The sequence below is a fragment of the Gekko japonicus genome, unplaced genomic scaffold (assembly GCF_001447785.1).
Source record: "Gekko japonicus isolate JY-2015 unplaced genomic scaffold, Gekko_japonicus_V1.1 scaffold1734, whole genome shotgun sequence".
In the NCBI taxonomy this organism is placed as follows: domain Eukaryota; kingdom Metazoa; phylum Chordata; class Lepidosauria; order Squamata; family Gekkonidae; genus Gekko; species Gekko japonicus.
Window position 1 is genome coordinate 304,205 of NW_015174891.1, and position 10,366 is coordinate 314,570.

Genomic DNA, 10,366 nt, shown 5'->3' on the forward strand with positions numbered 1-10,366 from the left:
ACGAAACATTTGACTGTATGGTTGTGGCCACATGGTCATTTTGATCGAGTTTCACCGCTGTTCCCTCTCGCATTTAAAATTGCTGATCAGATGGCTGCATCCATCTCCCGCACTGAAAAGTGGGCTCACTCATGCAATCCTCCCGGTTCACTAGTGAGTTTTTCTACACCCAGAATATCAAGTATTTTCCGGATATTTGTGCTTTGAATCCACGCTTTTGCCAATCTATGCAGCCATTTCTTGCAATAATTGCGATTAGGTCATCTGAACGTCCTTCTCATGATTTTTTTTTACATGTTTCTGTCATTGTGTGCACGAGCAATCCTGTGCTGAATAAATTCAATGTATAAATGTTTACATATAGACTCCAGCGCTCAGTTGTACGTCATCAGTTAATTTTGTTTGCGGAATCTGCAAGAACAAGGAAGCATGGTGAGTCCCAGTGGGAGCAGTAATTCAGCCATGTGTATATGTGCATGCGCAAAGTCATTTAAAATAAAAAACCACAAGCCGTGCTGCTAAAGCGGTGGTACGGCTATCTGAACAGTGCCTGGAGCCTTGTTGCGCAATGCAAGTGGTTCAGGTAGGGATGTGTGGTCATCCGAACCCGAAAAAATATTTCCAATCAAAACTTGCGGTAAACTTGCCATGTGACCACATCCTATGATTGGTTTATCTCAGTATCCTGAGGGAAGGAGCATGAAAGACAGTTGTGAAGACAAAAGACTTTCACATAGACATAGGTGCACACACAAGGGCTAGGTGAGGTTCTGGAGACAAAAGGGCTATTCACCAGGTGGCCTTTGAAAAGACTTTAGAAATGTAGATACTTTACCTGGTGGAACTATCATTGTTTCATATGCATGCTTTTGCTGGGTGTGGGGGAGAAGACTGGAGGTTTGCTCTGAGGGGTGCCTTATACCAGCTGAAAATGGAGAGCCTTTTTCCAGAGCTATGGCTTGCTCTGTGTTTCAGAACCAGGAATGTCTTCCTTGGCCTGAGTTTGTGGTTAGAAAGTGGGGTGCCGTTGCTTTTGGGGTTACCCTAGAGTAAGGCAGCACCTCTAGGCTACAGGAGGAGCAGGGGACCTTTGAAATAGTGGCAACCATGCTGTTCCCTATGATACATTCAGTCTTTTTTTTTTACAATGTTATGATGTTACATTACAGCATATCCAAAAAAGGAGGTTCTGTACCTGATGAAGTACATAACACATTTAGTGTGCTTCATAATTATTGAATAACACTGTTATGAATTGGTGTATCCAGTTCAACGATAACCAGCTATTTTCTTAATTGATGAGTGAGGAGGATTGGGGGACCTTTGAAATGGCAGCAACCATGCTGTTCCCCATGATACATCCAGCCTTTTTTACAATGTTATGATGTTATAAAGTTACTGCACATGTGCACAAAAAAGGAAGCTCCATCACTAATGAAATATATAATGACAAGGCTGCACAGTCACTTTTTAAAGGAAGTGCAGAACACATGGGGAGGGTCGGATCCAAATTCAAGAAAAAATCCCTCCAAATGAATGCTCTTTTGCAGAATGGATGCTGCGAAGTCAGAGCATCAGTCAGGTATTCAACGTGCCAGAAAACAGGAAATGCTGAGGTGCGGAAAAGATCTCAATTTAAGTGGCTCTTCTGTTGGATGAAAAACCATTGGAAGAAAACTCTAAGCCTGAAAGTTTCAAACTCTGCATAGTGGAATGATAGTATACATATAATTTAGTGCAGACAGAATGCATAGATAAATTGAATACTCCATTCATTCCAAAACTGAATTTAAATGGTGAGATCTCAGATAAGAGGTTAGTTAGGGTTACCAGGGGTCATTTCCTGCAGGAGCACACAGGAGCGGAGCTCCGGCAGTAAAGAGCTCAGGAGGTGGGCACATGCAACAAGCCCCACCCCCTGCTCCCAGCAGCCCTCAGTCAGAGCAAGAAGCAGCCAGGTAAGTTGCAGAGCCCCTCCCCTGCCCCCCCGGTCCAAAACAGTCCAGTGGCACCTTTAAGACCAAGTTTTATTCAGGTACAAGCTCTCCCTCCTCCGTGAGGGCAGATTTGCACATCCCCCCCATAGCTAGCAATCCAAAACAGTCCAGTGGAGCCTGAGTGGTGGGTGTTGCCTTCTGAGACACTTCAGGTGATGTCAGGGGGTATGGCATATGCAAATAAGTTATGCTAATAAGTTATGCTAATGAGCTCCTGCACCTCTTTTTCTATGAAATGACCCCTGAGGGTTACCATAATTATTTAATTCGGTTTTTTAAGCAAGATGAGAGCAGTAATTTGGTTAGCTTTTTCCAACATGGCATAAGAAATCTGCTTGATAACCTGGAAACCCAAAGGGATGGAGGAGAAGGTGATGGGTTGGGAATCTCCCATGTTTCTGTGAAAACTTTCACAGTTAGGTTAAAGGTAATTCTCCAATATGTTCTAGAGGATTGTCAAATAGATATGGTGATAACTTTTTTCTCCCCAAACCTTTTTTATTGGCCTTTTCTAGAAAATTGTCAAAAATATTGTTTTTGCTAAAGTGAACCTTGACATAGGAACATAAGAGATGCCAATGTTGGATCAGGCCAAAGGCCCATCCAGTCCAACACTCTGTATCACACAGTGGCCAGAAATATCAGTGCCATCTTGGTGTTTGACATATTAACAAATTAACAATGAACAGTGCAAGCATCCTAGAAGATATTAGCATGTTCGGGCCACCATGCAAATAAATAGAACTTGTTTGAAGTTCTTTTTATTAATTTGTGGTAGGTGTTCTATTTTGAGATAGAAAAAATAATTCTTTATTAATTGAATGTCAGTCTGTGACAAGAAATGAATTATTCTGGTTATCAAAATGTATTAATATTCATGTTATATAAAGTAGCAGAAACAGCTGGGTTTAAGTTTAGTGTATTCTCACCCACAGTGCAGAAAGTACTGTATCTTGATTTACTCAAATTAGTAATTAAGAAAGCGTATAATTGCCCCAAATTACCAGACTTGCAATTTGCACACTTTCTTGGAAATGAGGATTGACAGTTCTAGATCATAAGTTAAGTACTTGGAAGTAAGAGAAACTGCCTTTAAGTATTTCATTAAGAAAAAAAATGAATATTAACATTATGGAAATCGAGCAGGTTAATTTTTATATATATACACTAGGATCGTGCTACAATATTTCAGTACTTTAAATTAAAGCAAATCACATCATGTTTCGCTTTGGATTTTTGGAATAATTCCTTCAAAGACAGAGGGCATGATCCAGCAATGTTACCATTTTAAATCCCATGGATTCTAGTGTGAGAATTCTAAAAAGAAATGCACCAATTTAAACCAGTGCTATTTATAAGTGCTTAAGTTTGGTTGGATCATGTCCAGAAATGTCAGAGAATTCGTTGAGGAGGAGGAGAGGAGATTGGATTTATACCCCGCCCTTCACTTGGAGTCTCAGAGCAGCTTACAAACTCCTTTCCCTTCCCCTCCCCACAACAGACACCCTGTGAGGTGGGTGGGGCTGAGAGAACTCTGACACAAACTGCTCTTTTTCAAGGACAGCTGTGCCAGAGCTTGTGATTGACCCAAGTTCACATCAGCAGGTGCAAGTGGAGGAGTGGGGAATCAAACCCGGTTCTTCCAGATTACAAGAGCCATCAAAATTAATAGTCCCATTTATTTTAATTACAGCTGAGTCCTAAACAGAGTTATGCCCTTGCACTGTTTAGCACTTTGACTGGACCATGTTCATTTTTAATGAAGTTTAGCACTTAGTAGTAGCACCTACAATGTTGGTTGCAAATAGCGAGACCTTAGACCAGAGAAGTTCTAGGGTTGTCGGTTGTCTTTACGGCTAAAATAACAACCAGCAAAGGTGATGGGACTGCACTATCTTCAGCTATGCCCCTGAAGATCAGCAAAGAGCACCCTTTTTATTATGCTTGTAACCCTTCTCCTTAGCCCCTTTCAGCAAAAAGGAGCCAGGCCTGAATGTTATCAGTACCGGTCATAGATCAGTCATCAAACCCATTCAAAGCTATACTGAAATTTAGTTCAAGGTGAACCTTTACTGATAGTATACCAAATCAAAGATCAACCAATGATCCTTAAGTCAGTATGAGTCTTTAAATATTAGGTTTCTTTAGCTTTTGGACTGTACCCACAATTCCAGAAAGGGTCCAGGTGCTCCTCTCATAAGTGAAAAGTGTCACAGTAGAGTCACTGTTCATATAGAGGGCACATATAGGTCTCTCTTCATTAGGTATTCACTCAAGATAAGGACTTTTGTCACTCCTAGAGTTTCCTGTGTTTGGTATAGTGGTTTGGTGCAGTTTGGTGCAACCGATTTGGTACAGTGGTTAAGTGCACGGACTCTAATCTGGGAGAACCGGGTTTGATTCCCCACTCCTCCACTTGCACATACTGGATGGCCTTGGGCAAGCCATAGTTCTGGCACAACTGTTCTTGAAAAAGAGCAGTTTCTGTCAGAGCTCTCTCAGCCCCACCTACCTCACAGGGTGTCTGTTGTGGAGAGGGGAAAGGAAAGGAGTTTGTAAGCCACTCTGAGACCTCTTCGGGTAGTGAAGGGCGGGGTATAAATCCAATCTCCTCCTCCTCCTCCTCCTCCCATTCATCAGACGCTCTGAGACTCCAAGTGAAGGGTGGGGTATGACCTCCTCCTCCTCCTCCTCCTCCTCCTCCTTCTATGTGTTCTTCTTCTATGTCTTCTCTTGTTTCAAGAAGAATCTTACTAAAACTCATGTATGGTTCAGTAGAGGTGTTTTATAACTACAGAAGGAATTCTTCACACCCTCTGGTAAAAGAATAATCAATCTCTATTAAAAGAGAATGAGTTGTTTATCATGTTTCCCATGTCACAAATCTTTCAAGGGAAGCTAAATAAAATGAATGCTTAATGCCTGTTGTGAAGTAATCAGATAATTTTTACCTGCCACGTTACTATAAACAGCTGGATAAATAATAAACTGTATCCTGTCTTGTGAAGAAGCCAGTACTGAATATCATATTTCCAGTGACAGTATGCTAAGGAAACAAGCTGTCCTCCATTTTGATGCAGAACATACTGGTACAAAGCAATACTCAGGCTCAACCACAGAGACTTTGCTGAATAATGTTTGGCTGGGCTCTGTGGCCTAGCCCCACAGCAACACAAGCTATAAACCTCAAGTGTTAGTTTGCTACTGGAGCCCCAAATGGCACCAGAAGGCTCACAGAGTCATTGTGCAAGATTCTGGGTACTACACTGGATTACCATAGTAACCCAACAGATATCAAGAATGCTGGCAATGAGGAAAAGGAAGGACAAATGGGGTGGGGAAGAAGGGGCTGGAGGAGCTGGGATGGGTCAAGAGGGAGGTGGAAAAGAAGGAATATGAACAAGGTTGGAAGTGAGATGAAGGGACAAAGCATCAGACCCCTGGTGATTCCTCATGGTTACCACTTGTCCAATTATATATATGTAGGCTTGAGGTCTACAAAAGAATCATACCATATTATTTCTCTGAGAACTTGAGGTCATGCTAACTGCAGTTTCAGAGAGAAAAATAAGGAAAGATGGAAGTCAGCACATGTGCCAGTGAAGTCACTGGGCCTAGAGGCTTCAAGAAGAACCCTGGGAGGGAGTTTCTCCTACACATTCAGTCTCCTTAGTACAAAGAGCCATGGGTGGGAGAAGGTGTCTTGCTTAATTAAACCCCCAATAGCAACATACCTCATTGGTCCATTTACACCATGAGCCATACATTTGGTTGGTCAAGTAGAATCATGCCAATGCAGGTTGTTTGGTATAAAGGAAGATTTTTCATTCTAGTCTTTGGGTCACCTCTTGATTCTCTACCAGGTGGGCCTTGCTGGCTGGAGCACCTGCCTTGTAGTTTGAATGCTGAAACTCTGTTTGGACTCAGTCTGGTCAGGTAACATCTGGACTTAGAGAACCAATGCTTGTAAAAGTGCTCAGGTTAGTTACTCAGCTTGTATTATTTTATCCTTTCTGTTCACTGCTCTTATATTATATATCTCTGCCCATTGTTTTAATGAATCCTGTTATTTTTGTGGTGTTCATCGGCTTCAGTCTGAATCCTGTACTTTAGCCATATTGGGCTAATTAATGGGGGGGGATTCAACTAGCAAGTGTCCTACCTTGCTGGGTAAACTTCTTGATTTTAGACCTGGGAGGGCTAGAGATTGGACTTTGTCTGTTGGGTTGGTTAAGGGGACTGATGGTAGCATGTAACTTCCGGGTGCTGAGAGGACTTTGTGGTTTTGTTCTTGACCAGCCTGTCATCCCTTAAGGAACAAGAACTTTTGACAAGACCCCTCTGTTTATTTAATCTCTTAACATAAGAATTTAAGAGAAGCCAATGTTGGATCAAGCTAATGGTCCATCCAGTCCAACACTCTCACACAGTGGCCAAAAATACCAGGTGCCATTAGGAGGTCCACCAGGGGGGCCAGGACACTAGAAGCCCTCTCTTGGTACTGTACTCAGGCTTCAAGTATTTCCCCAATGGATTTCTTTCAAGGGCTTTCAAGACTGAATCTAGAGTATGCCTGGGGAAGGGAATGCTGAAGACAGGAGAGGGCAGATGAAGGTAGGTTGGCCAGTGGATGGGAAAGAGAGCAGGTAGCAAGAAAAGAGGCTTTCAGGGAAGGGAAAGAAGATATAGTTGGGGAAAATGAGATACCTTCCTCCCAGGTCCCTCTCATCACTGTTTAAGTGCTACCAATCCAGGTTAAAAGTCTGTGTACCGTAGCATGGTGAACTAAAAATATATTAAATATAATCAAAGATCAGGTAATGTGATAGAAATATGGTTCTTACCCAAACAGGTAGCAATAGAGGGAGCGGTGGCGCAGGCGGCAAAACGCCTGCCTTAACAACAATGAACAGCCACTATGGCTGTTCGAGACCCACCGCGGCCGGGGTGAGCTCCCGGCCCTAGTCCCAGCTCCCGCCCACCCAGCAGCTCGAAAGCAATTAAATAGCGAGTAGACAAATGGGTACCTACCCTTAGATGGGTAGGGGGCACCCTCCTCCGTGCGAGGTGTGTGGTGGAGGCATTGGCAGCTGCAAGCAGAACATCGGCGGCAGCAGAACATTGGCGGTGGCGGTGGTGTGATGAGGCAGCGGCAGCGAGGTCGACGGAGCAAGCCCTGGTAGTCAGTGACTGCAACATCGTGTGGCTGAGTCGGATGACGGTGGAGGCGGAGCCGGAAGGCGCGGTAACGTGGAGCAGGCGCGGCGGAGCCGGTAGTGGACATAGCCGAAGCCGGAAGCTGACACGGACCGTGCACTAGAATGGACCGCCGAAAGAAACCACCATAAAAAATAGAAAGACCCACCCCTGACACCAGGACAGAAGCGCTGACCCGAAGACCGCCTGAAAGAAAGGAGCCGAGCCGGAGAACAACAAGCCCACCACCTGGGTGCCGGTAGGCAGCCCCGTCCCGCACTATGTGGCCTTAGTTAGGGAAGCAACATTAGAAACTTCTATGTAAACCACCCAGAGACCCTTCGGGGTTAGGGCGGTATATAAGCCAAATATATATAAATAAATAAATATAAATAGATGAATGAAAGGAATAACTCTGGGGAGAAAAAGCTATCTAGAGCTAAACTCCTCATCAGTTCCTCTCCTGTGGATGAGTTAGACTTATGATTCCACGGGCATTTACTATGGTGAATTCTGTGGAATGATTTTCCTGAAAAGGTCAGGAAGACACCTTCCCTTTGAGCCTTTAGAGACTTTGTAAGGCCATGCTGTTCGGCAGGGTTTTTGAAGGCAATTAGAGGCAACAAAGATGAGGTAAAAGAAACCCCCATTATTTTCCTTTTCCTAAGTAAGTATGTTGTTCAAGTTTCAGCCCAGGAGCTTCAGACCCTCAGCCCTTTCAGGGAAAGCTACACAGCTACTCTGTTTGTACCTTTTGCATTTCTGCTTTGAATTCCATGTTTTAACAAAAGCTTCGAAAACTCTGCCAACATATGATGTCTCAGATTCAGTTATTCATCCAAGTACCCAACTCTTGCAATAGAAGAGGCATTCCCAGTGTAATTAAAGGGGAAGGCCCCCTCATAAGTTTAAGAAAAGTCCCCCAAGCTGGCTGATGGCAACAGATTATCATACCCAATCCATAAAGGGGGTGAGGGGTAGGTCAGTCTGTTACCCTGAAAAGGAGCTTTTCAGCTAAGCCCTCCCACTGCACACACCCCTGCTTCTATAAAAATGGATTTAGATTCCTTTTGAGAAGGAAAAAATACTTTGAACATATGAAGCTGCCTTATGCTGAATCAGTCCATCGAGGTCAGTATTGTCTACCCAGACTGGCAGGAGCTCTCCAGGGTCTCAGGTGGAAGTTACCTGTTACCTGGAGATGCCAGGGTCTGAAGCTGGTACCTTCTGCATGCCAAGCAGATGCTCTACCACTGAACCATGGCTCCTCCCCAAAAGTTTTAAATGCTTTACAATGCTTTATATAAATAGGATTAATAGCATTGATTAGACATATTCATAAATAATACCAAAGAACTTTGTCTGAATCAACGATATGTGTGTCTCTGTGCATGCCTATAAAAAATACAAAGCTTTTTGCACTGGAGTATAAAGAACTAGAATTGTTTTGTAAGGTGGTCCAAACATATAATAGAAATTGAACAGAATCGTAGAAGTATAATCTGTTATGTTAAATCTGGAACCTGACACTTACTGCTATGCGTGTTAAAGTTCTACAGAGGAAAATTAATGTGGTGCAATTGCAAAATAATAGTACTAAGCCTCTAAGTAGGCCTTAGCATTAAAAAATTGAAAATGTCAGGTAATCTAAAACTGAGTTAATTCCACCAACACATACATACTAGGTGTTCCTTGATGTGACAAATGGGGTAGTAGTTTGACAACACTTTTTCTTTCGGGATGTAATAAAAAAATTGGTAATGCTTGCCTGTCTATTTTTGTTTTACCATATTCATCTCAAGTGCAGTTTCCTGTAGGTACTCTGTCATCACCAGGAGAACAGAGGAGCGATGGTGTAAGTATAGGCTAGAGCACACTGGAAGCTAATACAGCTATTATGGAGACAGGTCAATTTGTGCTACTAGCTAAGCTTTTATACCACAGCACAAAGATGAAAGGGCAATATGTGATTTCTATGTTTTCCTCAGTTCCTTTCAGATTTGTAATGCAAGAAGGAATGTGAATATTTTTTTTTGGAGATCAACATTTATTTTTTTAAATATATTTTATTTTTATGTAATTTTGATGTATGTTACATATTGTCTTTTAACCCATACATTACGTGACAGTTTATTACCCTTCTCCCTCCCTCCTCCCCCCCTCTGCTATTCTAGTACGTTAGTCTTTTGTTCCCAGCCACGGGCACAGAGTCCGAATCTTGCACTGAATGTCTTTTCTTCCTACTGATGGTATCCACTCGGTAGGTCTTCCATTTCTTCCATTTCGTCCTGATTTCTTTGATCTTGTCTTCCCATGTGGTCTTCTGGTTCAGCTTCCCAATTATATCTGACTGTATAAAATCGAACTAATAATTATGCCAGACGCCAATGTTGGATCAGGCCAAAGGTCCATCTAGTCCAACACTCTGTCACACAGTGGCCAAAAATACCAGTTGCCATCAGGAGGTCCACCAGTGGGGCCAGGACATTAGAAGCCCTCCCACTGTTGACCCCCCCCCAAGCACCAAGAAGACAGAGCATCACTCGCCCCATAGCCCCTATCTATACCTTGTGGCTAATAGCCACTGATGGACCTCTGCTCCATATGCTTATCTAATTCCCTTTTGAAGCCGTCTATGCTTGTAGCCGCCACCACTTCCTGTGGCAGTGAATTCCATGTGTTAATCACTCTTTGGGTGAAGAAGTACTTCCTTTTATCCGTTCTAACCCGACCACTCAGCAGTTTCATGGAGTATCCATGAGTTCTTGTATTGTGAGAAAGGGAGAAAAGTACCTCTTTCTCTACCTGCTCTTTCCCATGCATAATCTTATAAACCTCGATCATGTCACCCCTCAGTCGTCATTTCTCCAAGCTAAAGAGCCCTAAGCGCTTTAACCTTTCCTCATAGGGAAAGTGTTCCAACCCTTTTATCATTCGAGTTGCCCTTTTCTGCACTTTTTCCAAAGCTATAATATCCTTTTTAAGGTGTGGTGACCAGAACTGCACACAGTATTCCAAATGAGGTCGCACCATTGATTTATATAGGGGCATTATGATATTGGCTGATCTGTTTTCAATACCCTTCCTAATAATCCCCAGCATAGCATTGGCCTTCTTTATTGCAGTCACACACTGTCTCGACATTTTCAGTGAGTTATCTACTACAACTCCAA